Below are 22,077 nucleotides of genomic sequence, written 5' to 3'. Positions count from 1 at the left end.
ATTGTTTAAGCGTACATTCCTTCCTATCTGAAGTTAAGCTCATGTACAGCTGTATAAAGCAGCTTGTGTGTGATGGTTACATGAACTCAGTGGAAAATGCCGAGAATTCCTCTAGTGAACACAGTAATGAAATGCCTGTTGTGGGAATGCACTGGGAGAGAGCGCAGTTGTAAGGATGACGTTGGTGCTGGAATGAGTTGTGACAGAGAGGCCACCCTGTCAAGATCTCGGAGTATGAATGGGAAGCAAGATTCAGCTGCTGGCAGGACTTGGCGTATGGGCCCGTGTGTGTGCGTACACAACCTCTCGTGCATTTTTTGTCACAGCCATAAAAAGGTTCATTCTCAATGCTTGCAAATGAGTCTAAGTGCCTTCTATAGTGCACTAACTTCCATGGAAACTCAAGGCGGTTAGAAAGAAGGGCTAACGATTAATTCGTCTGCAACATCATGGCCTCATCAGAAGTATTAAGAACATTGCCTTTTTCTTTGTGAAGTGTGATTTTTGTGCAAGTTAAGGCACCAAGCCATGCTTGGAAAATGTAGGCATGTGAGCCTGAGATTTTGCAGGAGATGGCTCATGTCCCTAAAACAGGGACAGGGTCAAAATACCAGTGTTTTAGTCCCCTTTCACATGGGCCCCTCCATGAAGCTGGATCTGCTTGCTTAGCGGGGGATCTCTCCGCTGTTCCCCGCTGAGCAGGCGTATGACAGGTCAATGTAAGCTCTGCTATGCAGAGCGGACACGGACACAGCCCGCTCTCTTCTACAAGGCGATCGGATGGAAATGGGACCTCCTGTCTGTTGCTACTTGATCCGCCAGATGGATGGGGAATAGGTCGCCCATGCTTCTGTTTTTGGCTGTTCGGATCAGATGGCGCCGGGTGTCTGACAACTGCCGCTCCATGTAAAAGACTGTGAAAGGGGCCCTAAAGGTGTGGGTTGGCAGCATTATGTTAACTTTGGTAATAGTGGGGAAAACCCATTATTCCCCTTCTGTCCAGTGGATCAAATGGCAGTGTAAATGGACAGGCAGTCTGTTTACATACAGCCGCCCCTAGAGGAGAGCTGTTTGTGTCCGTGTCCCCTCTGCATGAGCAGAGCAGACATGGTCCTGTTGTCTGCCTGCTCAACGGGGATCAGCGGAGAGATCCGCTGATGAGCAAGCCGATTGCATCCACAGTCCACCCTCTGTGAAAGGGGCTTATCTGTGATGTGACAGTAATGTGAGCAACAAATTGTTAAAATACACGGGCATCAGATGTGTAGTCCTGACAATATGTGGCCAACAAATGGACAGTCATACAATAGTTGGGTAAGAAATAGGTCATTGTGACAGTGGGTGAGTTTTGACAACAGGAGCATCAAATAGCTAACTTGGACAAAAAAATACTGGATCAATAATAGCCCAGTCCGTACCCTTACCTCTGAGGATTTCAGCAATCTTCTGCCTCTTGCTTCACGTGTCCTGAGGGAGGAGCTGCATGAAGAGAGAACACAGCCAGCTCCTGCCCCCAGGTCTCTCCTCTACAGTGACAGCCTCACTCCATGTGACTGGAGTAGTGACACAGATGTCACCACTTCAGGCTGCTGATCAGCCAAAGAAAACTCACACAATCAGATTTTCTCATCACTGCGGTAGAAAACTAACTTTTGACTGACTGATTTATTATGAATGCTGGCTGCAGAAAGTGACCTGTCGTTATCCTGTCGTTCACCTTACTTGGGGGTTCAGAGATAAGGTGGCTCTTTGCCCCTGTCTGTTGTTCCTTCTAAAGGTTATCTTTGATTTCCATTTGAATGAAGACATTGTGTTGCCTTCCCTGTGTCTCAGGCCAAAACATCCGAAGGAAATTGCCTTGCATGCCTCGGATGTGGTCCATGCGATTAGGGTGTATCTGGCAGCTATGGAGCCTTTTAGGAAATTAGACTCACTATTAGTGCTTACTGATGGGCCTTGGAAAGGGTTGTCCGCCTCCTCCGAGACCATTTCTAGATGGATCAGACAGATGGTGGTTCATGCCTATTCCATCAAGGGTCAGATTTCTATTTTTCCCTGTCAAGGCACACGCTACTCAGGCGCTCAGTGCCTTCTTGGCCTTCTGTCATCAGGTGTCCATGAAGCAGGTTTGCAAGGCGGCTTCCTGGCCATCGGTGCACACATTCACAAAGTTCTTTAAAGTGGATGTATTGGCATCTGCGGATGCTTCTTTTTGCCGCATGGTTTTACAGGCTGCTGTTTAGAGGACCTGGTCCTCTTTGAGGGTGTATTGTTTTTTTCAGGTGGGCTCCAGTTGTTTTGGTTGAGCTCCTGTTTACCTGGTTGGCTATAGTTTAGTCTTGGGAATTTTGCTTTAGGACGTCCCAATGGTTAAGAAGATCAGAAGCTGTGTCAGTCAATGAACGAAAGAGAAAATGGGATTTTTGACTTCCCGTAAAATCCTTTTCTCTGATGTTCATTGGACACCGCAGCCACCTCTTTGTGGAGTTGTAATTTTTTCGACACTGCTTGTATCTGTGAGTATACCTCCTGGGACTGCCCTTGGGCCTATACTTTTTTTTTTTTCTGCCTAGTGTCCTACTCCTGTAGGGGGCAGTTTAACCCAATGGTTAAGATCAGGAGCTGTGTCCGTCAATGAACATTAGAGAAACGGATTTTACGGTAAGTCAAAAATCCCATTTTTAGTTTACCGCCCTGTTACTCATTTCCCCATATTCCTTTTTTTACTTTTTTTTTTTTTTATCTCCAAGAAACCCTAACATTTATATGGGAATTTGGTGGCTTTGTTTTAAATATCACCAAACTGAAATAGGCAAAAATTAATGTCTAAATATAGGACTATAAAAAAGACTCTTGTGGGCCTATCGTAGATGCCACATGGCTTCTGCTATTTCTCGTAATATCTAGTAATCCTAAACTACAGTCACATGTTGATCTGTGGTATTCTTATATATTGTTTCTCTGCAAAAGGGAAATTGGTGGTTTAGCATTTTGAATGATTGTTTTGTATGGCTGCCAATTTCAGAACCACTATCCATATGTTATCTAATTGGTTTAAGTTGTTTGGTTTTGAAGAATTTGTGGTTGTGCTGAGATCACCATTTAATTTAAATAATTGAAAGTAAACTTGTGGAAAAACCTACAGTTGTAACTTACAGCTTTAACAGGGAGCTTGCAGTATAGGTAGAATACATTTTAAATTGCAATATTTATCAGTGCAACAAAGTAGGGCTCGGTTCACATTATTGCGCCCCGTATGTTGCGGGAATCGCATCAATTGCCCCAACCACAGCCGAATTGCATTGCTCTTGCAAGACACGCAGGGCTCATTCTGAATGTCCCCCCACACATCTCAGCCCGCAGCGCGTTTGTGGAAACCGCATCATGAAATAGGCTGCTGTGCCCGAGCAAACGTGTCAGTGCCCCTATCGGTATCCATCACTGAAGGAAAAGTTTTATAACAAGCTATGAAAAACTTTTTTTTTCTGTCTTTTTCTTTGTTTAGCAAACCATAAAAAAACCCAGTGGTGATCAAATACCACAAAAAGCTCTGTTTGTGTGAAAAAAAAAAGATAACCATTGAATGCGCCCAGTGTTGCATAATCACATAATTGTTCATAGTGCGACAGTGCTGAAAGCTAGAAATAGGCCTGGGCAGGAAGGGGGTAGAAGTGCCCAGTAGGCAAGTGGTTAAAAATGCAGTCCCAATCACTTTGAAGTGTTACTAAACCCACATCCTAAAAAACGATCACTAAATGCTGTCTTGCATGCTTTTCATACTCGCCCAGCTGCTATGCAAATCATTTTTTGTGTTATGCAAAAAAGCCTGGTTGATCTTGTTCCCTCTCTCCACCTTCTGTTCATGTCCTCAATTCAGGTAGGGATTTTACAGCTGTGGTGACAGCTCTGCACATGCTCAGTTTTTGCTGAGTCTCTATGTTGAGCAATTTCCTCCCTATCACATCTGAGCAGCCCTTGTGACTATAGAGTCCCACATGGGGGTATATACACTGGGGTAAATAACAGCCCACTCCGTCCCTCCTCCTCCATGCCCACTCACCAGCTAAAACACAATAGGGGTGGGATATTACATTAATGGTGGCTTCACCTCCCTCTTATTCTAAAACACAGGCTGGAGGGGCGTGACACAGCCTGTGACTAGCAGAAATCCGCCCACGCCATGTTAATGCCAAAAAATATTTTAAGATTTAATTTCCAAATATATATATTTGTATGACTATTTAAAACCGTTTTTTAAAATAAAATATTTATTTATACTCCTGTATTCCGAAGGCATTTTTTTTTTGAACATGTGACCAGTAGCAGAGGACTAGAAGCTCCTTATTTTTCCCTGCAGACAGACTGGGAAAGAGCTGGGTCATGTGACAGCTGTATATCGATTAGGTTTTTGTTGTACAATGATTACATTGCCATCATGCACATACAGAAATAGAAGGGACAATGTAAATTAGTGTGTATGTGTTTACTTTCACTTTTAGGAGCCTTCATAAAATGCTGACAATTTCTTAAAGGATCACTTCTTACCTTCATTTCAAAATGTAAATTCTGGTGCCGGAGTGGCTTGTTGGCAGACCCAAATGGGAGGCAGTGGTGTGTGTTTTGTGAATGTAGATTCCAAATTTGAGAAGGTCAATGTGTCTATGGAGCGCTCTCGACTGTGCTGCAGTGACCGATGTTAAAGCGGACCTTCACCCATTAAATGAACCTGTTCTCTTGTGGTTCCTCCTCCCTCCCTATTACAGAACTGGACAATGTTTTTTTATTACCACTAAGTTTAGCCTAATTTCTGTGCTACAAGACAGCACTTCCTGCTTTCTCGTATAAGAAAAATTTAAATACTTACCACCACTGCCTACTGGGTTTGCCATGTCACACATTCCCAGAAGGCAGTTTTACTGAGGGTGCATTTGTGCTGCGCATGGCACATCGCTCTTCCAGGTATTCGGGACACTGCAGAGCCGTGTATATCTGCACATGTGCCAAACATTTGCACAGTCCCAGAGGTCATGCATGTGAATCCTCAGCACCTACAGACATGCCGCAGGTCTCTGACAGATCCCAAATGACAGGAATCTGTAAACACACTGGATTTTTAAATTTATTAAGGAAAAGCAGCAGCAGGATGGTGATAATGCTAGGGGGAAGTTCCTCAATAAAATATTATTTAGGGATTTCAGACTGCTGCACTCTGCACTGCCTGTTGCATACCCCTGACTTCTGTTCATTGTGTGCAGGTACATTGTGTAGAATACTTCTCCTGACATCTCAGTTCCTTATGCTGTGCTGGTGCATAATATGTAGTCCCCCATACGCTTCATATTTCTCTAGGAATAATCTGCTGTGTGTTTATATATTCCAAAATTCATCACAGTGTTGTCTTTATTGTAGCGTTCTTAACCACTTAAGCCCCGGAAGATTTTACCCCCTTCCTGACCAGGGGGTATTTTGCAATTCGGCATTGCATGACTTTAACAGACAATTGCGCGGTCGTGCGACGCTGTACCTAAACAAATTTGACTTCCTTTTTTTCCCACAAACAGAGCTTTCTTTTGGTGGTATTTGATCACCTGTGCGATTTTTTTTGATCATGCGCTATAAACACAAAAAGAGCATCAATTTTGCAAAAATAACTATTTTTCACATTTTTTATATGAAATTCCACCAAAAAAATGTAAAAATCAAAATTTTTTAACATTTTCGGCCAATTTGTTTTATGCTACATATGTTTGGTAAAAAAAAATTACAAAAAGCGTATTTTGATTGGTTTGCGCAAAAGTTATCGCGTTTACTAACAAAGGGAAAGATTTTTGTCGTTTTTTTTTTAAACGCGTAATAGCGGCGATCTGCGAATTTTTTTTTTTTTTTGCGGGACTGCGACATTGGGGTGGACAGATCGGACCCTTGACTGACATTTTTGACACTTTTGGGGTTACCAGCGACATTACTACAGTAATCAGTGCTATACATATGCACTGTTACTGTAAAATGACACTGGCAGTGAATGGGGTTAACTTTTTTGAGAGGGAGGGGTGGTGTGTGTCCCTAGGGGCGTGATTCTAACTGTGATTGGCTGTGGCTTGAGGTGTAGGAACAGTGATCAACGGTCCTGCATAGTAGAACCGTATGATCACTGTTCCTACACAGGGGAGAATGACAGGAAGCTTGTTTACATCAGCCGCCTGCCTTTCTCCCGCTGTCACGATCGTGAGTGCCCGGCGGGGGTCCATGACCGCGCCTCCGGCGGCGCGCGCTTGCTCCCCAGAGCCTCACAGGCTAGTGACGTACCGGTACGTCACTTTGCCTGTAAGGGGCTGACCGCCGCAGTATATGTACTTGCGGCGGTCGGCAAGTGGTTAAACCCAAAAGTTTACCAATTCAGGCTGCTTTAGTTTTCTTTAGGTTTCTTTCCTTTTAGACCATTCATCTGTTTAGGCCCCTGTCACACACAAGGGACTAATTGGGTCCGCCTGTCAGTTTTTTAGGCGGACCCGATTAGACCATCCTTTGCCGTCTATGGAGCAGCGAATGTCACTAGACGTGTCCGTTGGCACCCGCTGACATCCGATCCTATCCGCCTAAAACAGACAGGGGGATCCATTCCCCATCTGTCGGGCAGATCAGATGGCTGTCTGTTGTAAACGGATAGGCGGTCTGTTTACATCCAACCCCCCATAGAAGACAGCAGGCTGTGTCTGCTATGCATAAGTGGAGCTGACATGAACAAGCCACCCACCTCCTCAGCGGGGATGAGCGGAGAGCCGGCGGACTCCTGGCGTTAGTTGAGACAAACTACCACTGACAGGAATTTTTTTTACAATGATCAGCTTCTATTTATGTAAAACCTTTTTCCTAAAAGAAGAAAACAAAACAGTTGCTGTAACTGCAGTGTGCGCTGGAGTTTGACTTCAATTTGTTAATGTATCAAAGGCTGCTAGTGCATTTAAAGAGGTTGTAAACTCGTTTAAAAAATTTTTTTTTTTTTTACAACCTGCAAGAGAAAGACATAATGAGCTAGTATGCATCGCATACTAGCTCATTATGAAATACTTACCTTAGAACGAGCCCCCGCCGTGCCGCTCTCTTACCTGTATGACGGGCGACATGACATGTCGCCCGTCTTCCGGGATCGCGGCATCCGGTCATCTGATTGGCCGGAGCCGCGGTGACGTCACTCCCGCGCACGCGCGCGGGAGCCGACGGTCACGGCACGGGGCTCTGAAGGAACGGCACGATCAGCCGTTCCTTCAGAGCGCATGCGCCAGTGAGGTCACTGGCTGCATTAAAGGTAAATATCTCCTAAACGGTGCATGTTTAGGAGATATTTACAGTACCTATAGGTAAGCCTTATCATAGGCTTACCTATAGGTACAACTTCCTGAGGAGGGTTTACTTCCTCTTTAACACTCCCCTTCCCCCAGATTAACAATGCTGTTGTCCAAAGGTGCCCCCTGTAATCCTTCATCATGAGCAGGGGCACTTTAAGGCTGCATTCACACCTGAGCATAGGAGTGAATGGGGCATAAGGCCCCTTTCACACAGGCGGACCGTTCAGATCCACCTGTCAGTTTTTTTGGTGGATTTGAACGGTCCCCTCATGCATCCCTATGGGGCATCGGATGTCAGCGGAGACATGTCCGCTGACATCCGATTCGTCAAATCTGGGCGGATGGAAACCCTATTTCTCTAGCGCTCATTGACAGACGTAGTCCTCGGTGATACACCACCTTCGGGTTATGTTGCCTCCACAGGAGCAGGACTAGACAGGAAATTAAAAAGCTCTGGCCACACCCTAGGGGCAGTCCCAGAGGGTATATCCTCTCTCTCTCTGCCTCAGCAAATCAGTTATTTTCTGTCTAGTTAGGAGTAAGGACCTAGATACCTTGCTGGGATCTTAGGTCCTGGCAAGAATTTTTTTCTTAAAGGATTTTTAGACAGCTTTTTTTCTCCAGTGTTCCTGTGAGATCTTCAAGCAAGAAAGCTGAACTGGGCGACGGGCTGGATGTTGAGATCCGGTGGTCACCCCAGTTCAGCCTACGAGCGCGTGCAGGCCATAGCTCCGCGCTGGGTCGGCCGCGACAAAGTCCCATTAAAAGGACTGAACCCGCGAGTTAAACGTCTCGCTGAAACGCCAAAGACCATGAGTCACGGCGTCCGTATCAGTCGACAGCCCTCCCGCCCCGGTGGAGAGGGGTACTGTCAGGAGTTGGTGCCCGCCTGGTTCCGGTATGGTGAGTAGTATGTTCCCCCTTTTTCCCTGACGGGGTTTGTGGTGAACGCTGGCCCCTCTCTGTATGGTAAGAAAGAGTCCTTTCTATCCTATAACATGTCACAAATCCTCCTACTTTGAGTGTGATTTTATGTGTGCAAAAAGCCAGGAGGCTTGGTTTGGGAGCTAACAATCTATTGTATACATGTTTTAAAGATGTAATCTGTGGCATTCTGGGAATCTTATGGGTTAAGTATAAGCTACCTACCAGTCAGAAGCCACGGACATGTAGACTGCCTTCCAAATCAGATCTCCAGCTATTAGCAGGCCTCCCGAACGGCCATGCGGTCCGCCAGGGCCGGTACCGCCAACCACGCCATATCCCCATGCAGAGAGAGTGTTGTGTGCCTTGCAGCACACCGCTAGTCAGTACAGGCCGCCGCCATTTTTTTTGCTGGATCGCACGAGCCGCCATTTTGGCGTAGCCTCGTGTCTCCAGCATGGGGGCGGCCATGTTTGAGGTGATCCTACACCTCGTGGAGCTTGGGGGAGGCGCCGGAAGGCGTGCAGAGGGGCGGAGCCGCCTCCTTTCTTCCTGGGCAGCCAGCCAAAAGACTTCCTGTTTGTCAAGACAGCGCTGTAAGCTGTTGCAGTTTAACTCTGAGCATCAAGTGGTGAGCCTGGGGGTCTATCTCTCTCTCTCTCGATCGATAGGGATCCCTAGCAGGTAACACTAAGGGGCTTTTTGTGGCGCTGGGGGTCAGAAAAAAAAAAAAAAAAAAAAAAAAAAAAAAGTTTTTTTCTTTTGAATTATATTATCCAGGAAGTAACTGGAGTTATCATGGACCCTGCCACACATATTCCCCCACCTGTTTCCCTCGAGGGGGCCTCGGGACCCGCCGGTGCACAGAGTATAGAGTCATTTACAGCAATTTTGGAGTCTATGGTGGCTCGGGTGGAGGCGGCCTGTCAGGGACGGGGGTCAAGGAAGCGACCCCCGCCTACCCCTATACCATCTGACACCTCTGACTCAGATTCAGAGATGGTCACGGCAGTTGCAGGTTCCTCTGCCAGGGCTGTTATCCCAGGTAAAGCCCCCTCAGACAGTGAGGAGGACGCTTCTTCTCCTGCTATAATTCAGGAAGAAGCATTGGTGGACGCACTAGTTGTGGCAGTGCAAGAAACCTTAAAACTTGAGGCTTTACCGGCAGAGGCAACTGAAACAGAGAGGCCTTTTGGTACTAATAAGCCCATCAAGACGGCGAAGGCTTTTCCTGTACCTAAATGTTTTGGTAATCAGATTAAAGGAGAATGGGAGCATTCTAAACGTACCTTTACTATTTCCAAGCGTATTGCTAGACGCTATCCGTTTGAGGAATCCATCATTAAGAAATGGACGGTACCACCAGTCGTGGATCCGCCTATTTCCAGGCTGAATAAAGCCACGGTTATTCCAGTGGAGGACACTTCGTCCTTTAAGGATCCGGTGGATCGAAAGATAGAAGCAGAGTCCCGCACTATCTTTTCTCTGATAGGGTCAGCATTTAGACCAGTAATTGTTATTGGGCTAGTTTCCCAGACACTTACGGAATGGGCGAAAATGGTACGCCAAGATCTTAGGGGAAAAGATATTCCCCAGGAGACATCTGATTTGATGGAACAGATCATACAAGGGCTACGGTTTATCTGTGACGCAGCCTTGGACACTACTCCCTTATTAGGGCATGCATCTATGTCAGCGGTTATCCTCAGACGTGTGCTGTGGTTAAAATGCTGGTCAGCTGACCTAGGTTCCAAAAAGACCTTGACCAATCTCCCTTTTCAGGGCAATCGTCTATTTGGGGCCAACCTAGATGAAATCATTAAGGATGCCACTGGGGGCAAGAGCACTTTTTTGCCACAGGCTGCAAAAGCTAAGGGACCTCGCAACAAGCGAGGACCTTTCTTTACCGCCCATAAAGGGCGCCCGGCTGGTACTAGCGGGAAAGGCAAGACTCCTCCAGGAGGGTTCAAGAAGGGCTGGTCGGACAAGCAGAGGACCAACCCAGCCAAACCCGAAGCAAAGGAGTACACAGCCTGAAGGTGCGCCCCCACCCGGTTTCAGGGTGGGGGGACGTTTTCACCGGTATTCAGGACATTAGATCGAGTATCAACCACTACTACCGGTGCGATTCTTCCCTTCCAACATTTAAGTACCACAGGAAGCGGTAGTTACCGTTCCCTGAATAGATCTTTTCCTTTACCTTTTCCTAAGATTAGTCCCGATACCTCACAGGAATCGGATCTGGTTGACCAGATAGGCCAAGTAGCCTCTAGTCGGGTGACTTCGGTCCCTGAGGTTCAACCAGAAAAGATCACCTTTCCTGATAACTATCAGGTATCTGATAAATGTGTGGAAACAGAAAACGACCAGACTTTCTCGGATGGTCGGGGCCAGATAGCTCTAGGGACGCCTGGTTCAGATCCAATCAGCGCCAGTGGTCCTAGAAATTCTAGGCTGGCCTCCTCAAGCCGGCCTGGCCGACTTGGACATGCTAGTCGCAGACGTTCCGTGGGAACTTCGTCTCAGGGAGTGTCTGTGGTCTCAAGGACCAATTTACCTTCGTGCTTTACAGTCGCTGGTTTTAATGGCCTGGCCATTGAGACCCAAGTACTGAAGGACAGAGGTTTGTCTACTTCAGTCATTCCTACCCTTATTAAAGCAAGGAAAGCGACTTCCAGCAAAGTCTATTATCACACATGGAAGACTTATATTGCGTGGTGCGAATCTTTAGGATTTCCTCCACGTACCTATTCGGTGTCTCGAATATTGGCCTTTTTGCAACAAGGGGTTGAGCAGAAGCTAGCCTTGAGCACCATCAAGGGTCAAGTTTCAGCATTAGCAATCTTCTTTCAGAAGCCTTTAGCTACCAAATCCTTGGTGCGGAATTTCATCCAGGGGGTGCGGCACCTGGCTCCTCCAGTCCGCGCGCCCTTACCGCCTTGGGATCTTAATTTGGTTTTGTCGGTTCTACAGAAACCTCCCTTTGAAAACATCAGGGAGATTCCCTTGCTTACTTTATCCCAGAAGGTGGCCTTCTTGGTGGCTATTACTTCTGCTCGCAGGGTGTCAGAACTGGCTGCATTATCATGCCAGTCCCCATACCTAGTGATTCATAGGGATAAGGTAGTACTTCATCCTAAGCCATCTTTTCTTCCTAAGGTGATTTCAGATTTTCATCTGAATGAAGATATTGTACTACCTCCCTTGTGTCCTCAGCCCAAGCATCATCGGGAACATGCGTTGCATTCCTTAGATGTGGTTCGGGCAATCAGGGTATACCTGAAAGCTACGGAATCATTCCGTAAGACGGATTCACTTTTTGTGATCACGGATGGCCCCAGAAAGGGTTTGCCTGCATCTGCCGCGACCATTGCCAAATGGATTAGACAAACGGTGGTACAGGCTTATTCTATTAAGGGTCCGAGTCCTCCGTTCCCTGTTAGGGCGCACTCCACTCGAGCGCTCAGTACTTCCTGGGCCTTTCGCCATCAGGCGTCAGTGGTCCAGGTATGTAAGGCGGCCACTTGGTCGTCGGTACATACCTTTACAAAATTCTATAAAATTGATGTGACGGCATCGGCGGATGCCTCATTTGGCCGCAAGGTTTTGCAGGCCGCAATTTGAGGAGACCGGTGGTCTACCTCGAGGGTTTTTTCTGTTTGAAAAAAAAAAAAAAAAAAAGAAAAATTTTTTTCTCTCTTTTGTTGAGTCTCATCATTAAGGATGAGCATTGTAAACTTCTAGCTGGCACCGGTTGGGCCTTCTACATTGGGATTTGATTTCATTTTCCCACCCCTCAGTTGTGATACTGCTCTGGGACGTCCCGAAGGTGGTGTATCACCGAGGACTACGTCTGTCAATGAGCGCTAGAGAAAAATGGATTTTTGTAAAATCTTACCGTAAAATCCTTTTCTCTTAGCTCATTGACAGACGTAGTCCCTGCCCCTCTGTTTTTTTGAGTTGGGTTGGGTTAAATCTCTAAAGACTGCTTTTTCACATAACTGATTTGCTGAGGCAGAGAGAGAGAGGATATACCCTCTGGGACTGCCCCTAGGGTGTGGCCAGAGCTTTTTAATTTCCTGTCTAGTCCTGCTCCTGTGGAGGCAACATAACCCGAAGGTGGTGTATCACCGAGGACTACGTCTGTCAATGAGCTAAGAGAAAAGGATTTTACGGTAAGATTTTACAAAAATCCATTTTTTCTATACGTTGATCGGATCGGATGGGAACGGACCGATGGTCTGTTCCCATCCGATTCCCCCATAGAGATGTATGGGGCTCTGACAGCTGTGTCTCCGCACACAGTGCGGAGAACAGCTGTCATTATCCTGCTCAGCGGGGGATCGGCATTCCTGTACAGGCAGCCCTATTTATGTCAATTGGGATGGGACGGCTTGGTGAGATAGAGGTCTAAACAGACCCCCATATCTATTTTTTTCAGACAGGGAAAGGGACTTAAAGTCCCTTTCTCTGCAGCACTTTACATGAATGAAAAAAGGAGTCTGTATAGAGACCTTATTTATTCATAAACTGACAGTCTGACACATAGTAAAGACTGCTGAGCGGTCAGTGGACACAGGTGCCATCTTTAGCAATGGCTGCCTCGGTCCACTGCATTACATCCCCCCCCCCCCCCCTTAGCATAACAGCTGGCTGGACACAGTGTCGGTCAGCAGCTGAAGGTGGCGGGAGGGAAAGGGAGGGATACTGCCGGGGGGATGGGTGGGGGTTAATAACTGATCGGTGGATTGTAGATAACTATAACTGTGATCAGAGTTATAGAATTATTCTATGTAACAATTCTGTAATACGTTCATGGTCTTATAGCAGCGGGAATAATGAGGTCCATACGGCGTACGGACCTGGCAGTGAAAGGGTTAATGCCAAAGGAAATCCAAGGTCACATCATACAGTTTCACATTATAGAACATCAGCATTTTAATGGCAATAAAACCATATGTATTTTATGACCTGGAGCAGCTATGTGGCAAGAGGGAGCCAGGAGGCTGATGTCATTTGTTTGTCATTATCAGTGATGGTGGAAACCCCTGTGAGGGCTACTGATTTTGTGTGAACTGTTTTGTTTATTTCAACAAAAGTGGGCCGACCAGCCCTAAAATCTCTATTTCATGAGTGGACTGAACTCGCTGGGAAGCACTACCACTGAGCTAAACAATCCCAACACACAATATAAATATATATTCACACAGTACATTTAAAAAAAGCCTTTTCTGAGCTCATTAGGAATATGACAGGTGCGTCTGACCTGCCTCAAGGCCTCAGGCAGGTAGGCAGGTTTTACATTCCCATAGAGCAGTTTTTTTGTATGCAATTGCTGTTTTTTTTTTTTTTTTTGTGTTTGAAGCTGTAATGTACTGCTTGATGTTTCTGAAATTCAGTGGGTTTGGGTATGTGCACAGTAGTTCTGGGCGGTCAGTGTGCGCTCTAATCCTCCAGCTGCAGAGATTAAACCCTCCTGCCAGCAGTGCAGCTGTAATATTCTGATTGCAGAGAGCCAGGCAAGTGTTTGGAAAGGGGGAGAGAGCAGTGTGGACATAAACCTAAACGAACCTAATCCATCCTGTCTACTTACTAAAATGAGATTGTTTTCAAGAGAAAAGATCCACACTGACTGTATCTTTCTGGTATAGAGTACGTTTCAGTTAATGATCACGTTGTAAATGCTGTATCAGGAAAGTGATGAAAACTGCCATTACCTTTATTTCCCCCCCCCCCCAGAACTAAAAGTTTTGTGTGAGTTTTTAATTGCTCATAGTACAAAAAATACTAAAAGCACGTTCTATGTGGTGCAGTGATAGCCATCACGATGTTGCTTATCTCCCCCCCCCCCCCCTCCACAAAGATTTTATTAAATGTTATACATGTTTACAAACAGCGATTTGTATATTCAAACATGTACATAGTATAGACCAGTGATGGCGAACCTTGGCACCCCAGATGTTTTGGAACTACATTTCCCATGATGCTCAACTACACTACAGAGTGCATGAGCTTCATGGGAAATGTAGTTCCTAAACATCTGGGGTGCCAAGGTTTGCCATCACTGATATAGACTGCTACTGAAATAAAATTGACATTTGAGCATATAAACCACTATTTTAGAGGTGCTGCTTCCTTGGAATGTTCAAAGATTTTGGTAAAGTAAGTTTGTAAATGGCACCATGCTGCAGGTAGTTGGGTTATTGTTGCAAATGTTTGTTAATGTGTAAAATGATAGGGTGGATGGCAGAGTCAATTTACGGAATGTCAGGGCAAGTCTGTATGGGTCAGCAAAAAAAAAAGGTTTTAATGGCCCGACCAAACCCTCCCTTCAGTCAGATGTCCATATTCTTGTTACTTATGGAACCTTGAGTGTAACTGGAAATACCAAGGCAATACTGGCCAAGCCAAACTTCAGTTCTAGCTGAAGAAAAAAATAAAAAGGGAGGAGTGTTATAGGGTAGTGTGAGAAAGGGTGATAGCACTGATAAATAAAGGAGGGGGGAATGAGTGGGGATAGGAAAGAAGGGGTGCAGAAGAGTAGTCTCCATCCACATCTACCAGGTCTCAGCCCCCATGGGTCTCCAAGCTCTGAGAGCAGCGGAGTCGGGGGTCAAAAAGTTACAAGAAGCCTGCTTAGGTAGGGATAGACATTATTTTCTCTTTATTTTATGGTATATCCAGTAAGTCCATGTTGTAGTGTACTTGGTTAGTCTGTTGTATGTTTTGGGGATAAGTTCATCCATGTCTGCTTGTTAGGTTGGGGAAGCCATTCATGGTAGGTGTTAGTTTAGATCTCCAGTGAACAGGCACATACATCCTAGCTAACGCTCATGTTTTCCTTTTTGGTGAAATTGCCAAACTTTCATAACTTCAAGTGTATGCAATACATTTCTGTGTTTTATTCATTTAAAGACCCTGCAAGTACAAAAATACATGACTTGCCATAAATGCACTCCTAAATCTTGTGGCATTTTTGTGTCAGCCCTGTCCAGTTTTCTCTTTTGCGAAACTGCTCAAACCCACCTTTACACCCATCTCTACAACTTAAAAACTCAATACGTGTGTTTTTTTTTTTTTAACTTTAAAAAAAAAAATCATTTGTTTATGCCCCAGAATCGGAAGTGACAGTAGAGGTTACTCCGGTCCTCAAGGGCATAGAGACGAGGGGGCCATCTTGCCCTCACTCGACTTCCTGCCCAGCGAACGGCTGCATCAAATCGCTTCCGGATTTACAGGGGGCTCCGGTAAGCTTGGAAATGCCTGGGAAACGGCAGAAGGGGGCGTAGATTTCCTGACGCCTCTAAAAGTGACCTTGCTGTCCCACTGTTTTCCGACACCGAATTGCCCACAGTAAAAAATGATACCCGGGTTATGGCAGCTAGCTTTGTCAAAGTAATGACGTATGTTTACTGTGGGCTGTCGGCAAATGGTTAAAAAAAAAACAAAAAAAAACATTATACTCCCCTACGTGGATGCAGCATTGATCCGATGCTGCATCTGTCCCCCCGCTGGTTCTGCAGTGAGAATTGAGCAATCAAACACCGCTGATTGCTCAGTGTTTTCCTCTGCTCTGAGCAGAGAGGTGTGACTGTCAATTGTCTCTGCTCTCCGTTCCAGTGCTCCCTGGAGTGCTGGTCTGTGGAGGGGACGGGAGGGACTGGCTCAGGCTCTCAGCAGATCTCTTGAGAGGCCGAGCCAGATGCCAGTCCAGGCATCTGGGTGGATCTGGACTATATAGCCAGTATCTTTCCCGAGGCTGGGCCGGCTGAGTGATGGCGGTTGACAGCGGGCTTCAGAAAACTAACTTCACTCCTGTGATCCATATATTGACCCAAGTATGGCCAAAAAAAGCTTTGACCATTCTTCTCCTTTAAAGGGATTGTAAAGGCAGAAGGTTCATTTTTTAATCTTCATGCATTCAGCAGCCTCCCTAATACTTACCTGGGCCCATCTTTATCCAGTGATGTTGCAGGAGTTTCTCAGCTGCCCTGGTCTCCCCTCTTCATTGGCTGAGACTGCGGTGCGATAGGCTCCCACTGATGTCAACCAAAGTCGGGCAATCAGGAGAGAGATGAGGCGGGGCCGGGGGTGGCTCAGTGTCTGAATGCTTGCATGCTGTGGGGGCACTCAACAGGAGGGAGGGACCCGAGAAGAGGGGAATCCGGGCCACACTGCAAAAAACTGCACAGTGCAGGCAAGTAGGTTTTTTTTTTTTTTTTTTTTTTGTTATAGAATTTACTATCACTTTAAGCTATGAAGATGTACTTTTTAATACCCCCCCCCCCTCTTCATTTTAATTTGGGGCTGTAGTATGGCAAAGGTGACAGTAGCTGCTCTATCTGCTGTCAGAGGTCTGAGAGTTCAGTCTGTAAGGTCCTGCAGTTGTTAGGGGCTGACGTTATCAGACTTCAGGTGACATCTGGCCCCTTGGCCCAAGCTGAAGATTCAGTCTCAGACAAATGAAGTAAGCAAAATAATGGGGGAAATATACATCATTTACGCATAGAATGGATGATTTCCACACTAGGATATGTATGACCTCACCTATCCCAATTGATGGATATGAAATTAAATGAAGTAGGAGTTAAAGGGCGGGAAGGGTTGCGCTCCCTGAGAAGCTGAGGTGTATCAAAACAAAATACTAATGCAGTTGGGCTTATAATATGTAATAAATATAAAGTGCTAATGTTTTAGGCCCTTAATGTGTAAAAAAAGTATCTATATGTATCTACAATGAAAAAAATAAATTGCTCTGGTTGCAAATAAAGTGCAAAAAAATCAATGAACAATACATCTCATGAATATGACAGGACGTGATGTAATATAAAGTGTTCTCGGTGTAAGGTATGTAAAAACACAATAGGTGACCTATAAATCTCAAAAATACATCAATCCATATAAAGTGACGAGTGCAAAGACCAGTGCAGGTAAATCACAATCTCTGGTGATAAACTGTGAAGAAATAAAAAAACACACAATATATAAATTAATCTTAAAACAATATATTCATTCATAAGTCCATAAAAAGTGAAAAGGTGCAGAAACCAGTGCAGGTAGATCACAATCACTAGTGAAAAGCCGTGAAAGGGGGTACACTCATGCTTCCCCCCTCCAAGGTCCGTACTCACCAGAATATGGAACCCCTGAATGGGGTCACAGGCACAAACCAAACAGCGGTATATCTTTTTCCACCCAGTGCTATATCTTGGCCTAGGCCGACAAGGCCCAGGCCTAGGGCGGCACTTTGAAGGGGGGCAGCAAAAAAGCTGCACCTTGCACAAAAATAAACAGCCTCCCCCCGGCTTCCACGCGAAAAATATAGTGCCAGCCTTATGGGGCGAATTGGGCCGGGGGCAGGGTCCAGGAGGCGAATCAGTCTGGCACCCCCATAAAGCGGTCACACTGCTAGGGGGTGCTCAAGTTTAGTCAGGCCTAGGGCAGCACAGAACCTAAATACACCACTGTTTCCACCTCTATGTGCCAGATCAAGGGGGGACAGAAGATAAAACCCCTAGCAGGGGTCGCAGACACCAACTAAGCAGCGATATCTCACTTTTCACTTCAATATACTCGATCCCAGGGAGTTCCCATCACAGGTTTAGGAGTGTAAAAAGAGGCATCTCATAGCGTGATTCCATAGGAGATATTCAATAAAATTAATTTTACTTACAAACAAGCAGAGGTAAAACGCCTTAAGTTCCAAGTTATCTATACAGGTGCTGTGAATACATTATTCATACATAGGACTGCACAGTTATAATTCAATGTCCAACTCTAACTTAGTTTATTTTTATGGACTAAGCAAAGACTTGGAACCTCCAACAATGATTTTAAATGCTTTGTCTTTGATATCCCCTCACTTATTCTGTCACCTGCGTAGAAAGTAAGGGAAACAGACCACAATAAAAATCAAACCGGATCTAGGCCTTTCCCCTCTACGTCAAGAGGCTAAAGTTCGTGTGTGTGTACTAGCCAGTTCACAAACCCCTTTATGCATTTTTGGGCATTGTAGTTTGATGCAATTTCTCAGACAATTTTGCAGCCTTGCATATTTGGCATCTGTTTACTTGACACAATCTAGAAAAAAATGGGCATTATTGTCTGTTTCTATGTGCTAAAATGAATTTTAGTGTATTTTCACTGAAAAAATACCGGTATTTGATAAATGGTGGCAAAAATATCGTCTTACACGTTAAAAAAAATAAAAAAATAAAAAAATACAAGTTGCATGCTGGGAAGTATTGTCCAGGATTTTAGGTGTTGATTTCCACATCTGTTTAGGCAAGCAGACTTGTACACTTAGTTTTTAATTTATGGTCTCTAATTTTGCATAAAGGGCTGACTCTATAGCATCTCTGGTTCTTTGCCTTATTTGTCTCTTGCACGTATTTCTGTTTGGCTTATATATAAGGAAAAACAGTCTGTTACTGGTTTGTTACCACCAGGTGGTGCTGCTAGCTTGAGAACTTTCTATGTTCTTTCTTCTAGCTGAGGGACTATGGTAAAGCTTTCATAACTACATGTAACCATATGGTGGTTATTTACTTGTATTGTTACATTATTTCTAAATTCAAGCTTAGAAAGTTAAAGTATTTTGCATGTAGTTTAGCACGTACCTGCATTGTTTAAAGGGACATGAAGCATAATTATTTTTTTTAAATTTTCTAAAATGGTGTATTATTGTGTAAATGTTTTAAAGAGACGGTAAATATTTAGACTGTTGGAGATTTGAAATGGTGGTGTTCACTCTGTAATCACTGCTATTTAGCACCTTTTTGTTTTGCTAGCTTTTTGAAAAAGGAATTAACTTTTTTTCTGTTATTTGTGTCCCAACCTGCTCTCGGTACATGCACCCTCTGCTCTCGGCACATGCACCCTCTGCTCTCGGCACATGCACCCTCTGCTCTCGGTACATGCACCCTCTGCTCTCGGTACATGCACCCTCTGCTCTCGGTACATGCACCCTCTGCTCTCGGTACATGCACCCTCTGCTCTCGGCACATGCACCCTCTGCTCTCGGCACATGCACCCTCTGCTCTCGGCACATGCACCCTCTGCTCTCGGCACATGCACCCTCTGCTCTCGGCACATGCACCCTCTGCTCTCGGCACATGCACCCTCTGCTCTCGGCACATGCACCCTCTGCTCTCGGCACATGCACCCTCTGCTCTCGGCACATGCACCCTCTGCTCTCGGCACATGCACCCTCTGCTCTCGGCACATGCACCCTCTGCTCTCGGCACATGCACCCTCTGCTCTCGGCACATGCACCCTCTGCTCTCGGCACATGCACCCTCTGCTCTCGGCACATGCACCCTCTGCTCTCGGCACATGCACCCTCTGCTCTCGGCACATGCACCCTCTGCTCTCGGCACATGCACCCTCTGCTCTCGGCACATGCACCCTCTGCTCTCGGCACATGCACCCTCTCAGAAAGGAAGCTACTTCCTCGCCACAGTCCTGTGATGGGTCACATCAGGGAGAGAAAGTATGAGACTTCACTCCTACAGTAATAGCAGCAGTTCTGCCACTCTGCTTCAACTGAGGCATTAATCGATCTACAATGCTTTCTCGTGATGCCTAGATTTGCAGTATCATTATTGTGAATAATACCTGCCAATGGAAATGTGTTGCATGCACTGTTTTGTGGCAGCATACCACAACTCCTGTTGGTATATTGCCTCACGCTGTGTTCCATTTCTTTTTACGTGGGTTGCTGCTCTTTGCAATAAAGCTTCTTACCACAAATGGATGTCTACAGACTCTAGCAGAACATGCCTGGTGTTGGAACGCACAGTGGCTGATTTACTAAACTGGAGGGTGCAAAATCTTTTGCAACTCTGCGTAGAAACCAATCCACTTCCTCAATTAAACTTAAAAAAAAAAAATAAATATATGGAAGCTGATTGGTTTCTCTGCAGAGCTGCACCAGATTTTGCACTCTCCAGTTTTAGTAAATCAACCCCACAGTATTCCATCACAGGACGCCTGCTGCCACCCTTTAGCTGAGCAAACCAGGAAGGGACACTGCAGCTGTCCCATAATTTTGTTAAATAAAAAAAACTAGAGTGGAGAGGGGCTATGGGGGGGTAATTGTGGTTTTTTTTTTTTTTTTTTTTTTTTTTTAATAGCTTGAGTATTGCATTATTTTAGTTTTGTATATAAAGTTTTTTTGGACAAAAAAAAAAAAAACAGGAATATATATATATATATATATATATATATATATATATATATATATATACATATATATACACAGGGGTTGACAAATTTTCTTTGAATCTAGGAGCCAGCTGAAAAAGTTAGGAGCCAGTTTTTTTTAAAAAAAGCTGCCCCACGCCCAGAAAAAAAAAATAAAGAAAAAGGCAAAGAAATGGAAAGAAGGGGAGGGGGGGGGGGGGGGTGAGAGAGAGAAGGAAAGAGAGGGGAGTGGGAGAGAGTGAATGTCTCAGGCAGATGTGTATACGTACAGCTCTATGGTGTGTACAGAAGAATTCTCCAGACGTGTGACACTCCCCCACCTCCACCTTCCTCCTATACACTCAGAAAATGGCCTGCTCTGCTCCCCCACACACATGTCTATGGGGGAGGGCTCCCACACCTGGCCAATAAGAGGTAAACTGTGCCCCCCAACTAATTGTAGGTGGTTCCCTTCCCTTAGCCATGGCAGGATGGGCTCAGTCTGCATTCCCACCTCCCCCAGGGGCTGAGGATGCAGTGAAGCACAGGCAGGCTGGAGCAGTGGGATGGGGAGCGGCTGACACATGAAATTCAGTGCAGAGCCATGACCAGGTGCACCATTTCCCCACCTCACACACAGGGCGGACTTTGTAAAATGCAGCATGAAGGGGGTTAATGTATTGCCACTGGTCACTAATGCATTAGTGACCAGTGTCAGAAAATTAACCCCTTTGTGCTGCATTAGTGGTAGTGTTTATAAACCCCTACATGCTGCAGCATAAATGAACACTGATACTAATGAACACTGATACTAATGAACACTGATACTAATGAACACTGATACTAATGAACACTGATACTAATGAACACTGATACTAATGCCACTAATGCAGCACAAAGGGGTTCATTTTCTGACACTGGTCACTAATGCATTAGTGACCAGTGGCAATACATTAACCCCCTCATGCTGCATATTACCATTGGTAATTATATAACCTCTGCCCCCACCACCACCCAGAGTATGCCAATTCAACTGTATTGAATCTGCTTACTTTTCGGATGCACTGGCTGGCTGGATGATTCCTTCCCGGCGGCTCTCTATGGTCCTCTCCGATCCCGCCTCCCGGTGACGTCGCGCCTTGCCGGGACTCGTAAGCGTCTGTCAGGCGGAGATTACCCTGTGGCTCTGCCTGACAGCGAAGTGAAGAACGGGTCCTAGGCTTGTGCCGAGTGCAGGAGTGCACTCGGCACATCCTCCTTATGGCTCTGCAGTGTTGTAGCGCGACCGGCGCCTGGCGGAAGTCACTTGTTGCCCAGAAAATAGTTAACACACTGTCAGCACTTCACCTGCTCTGCGCCCCCCCCCCCCTTTCTACAATAAAATGATCCGCCCTCCCCTTGTACCGAGCGGCCCTGGCTGCAGCAGCCCATAGTGGCCCCAAGTCCGGCCCTGCTCACACACCGCTCAGCCGCGTACCCAGCACTCTTACCTGATGTCAGATGGATGTGTGCTGGGTGACCGCAACGAGGAGGGCTGACAGAGTCGAGCAGTGCGTCCTATGGATGTGCTGAAAGTGGAGAAGAGGCAGCCGGTTCTGATTGGTTAGCGCCGTCCATGTGACGG

Source organism: Pelophylax lessonae (assembly GCF_965119305.1).
Source record: "Pelophylax lessonae genome assembly, chromosome: 8".
Lineage (NCBI taxonomy): Eukaryota > Metazoa > Chordata > Amphibia > Anura > Ranidae > Pelophylax > Pelophylax lessonae.
The sequence above is the reverse complement of the archived record's forward strand: the minus strand, read 5'-3'. Positions refer to the sequence as shown.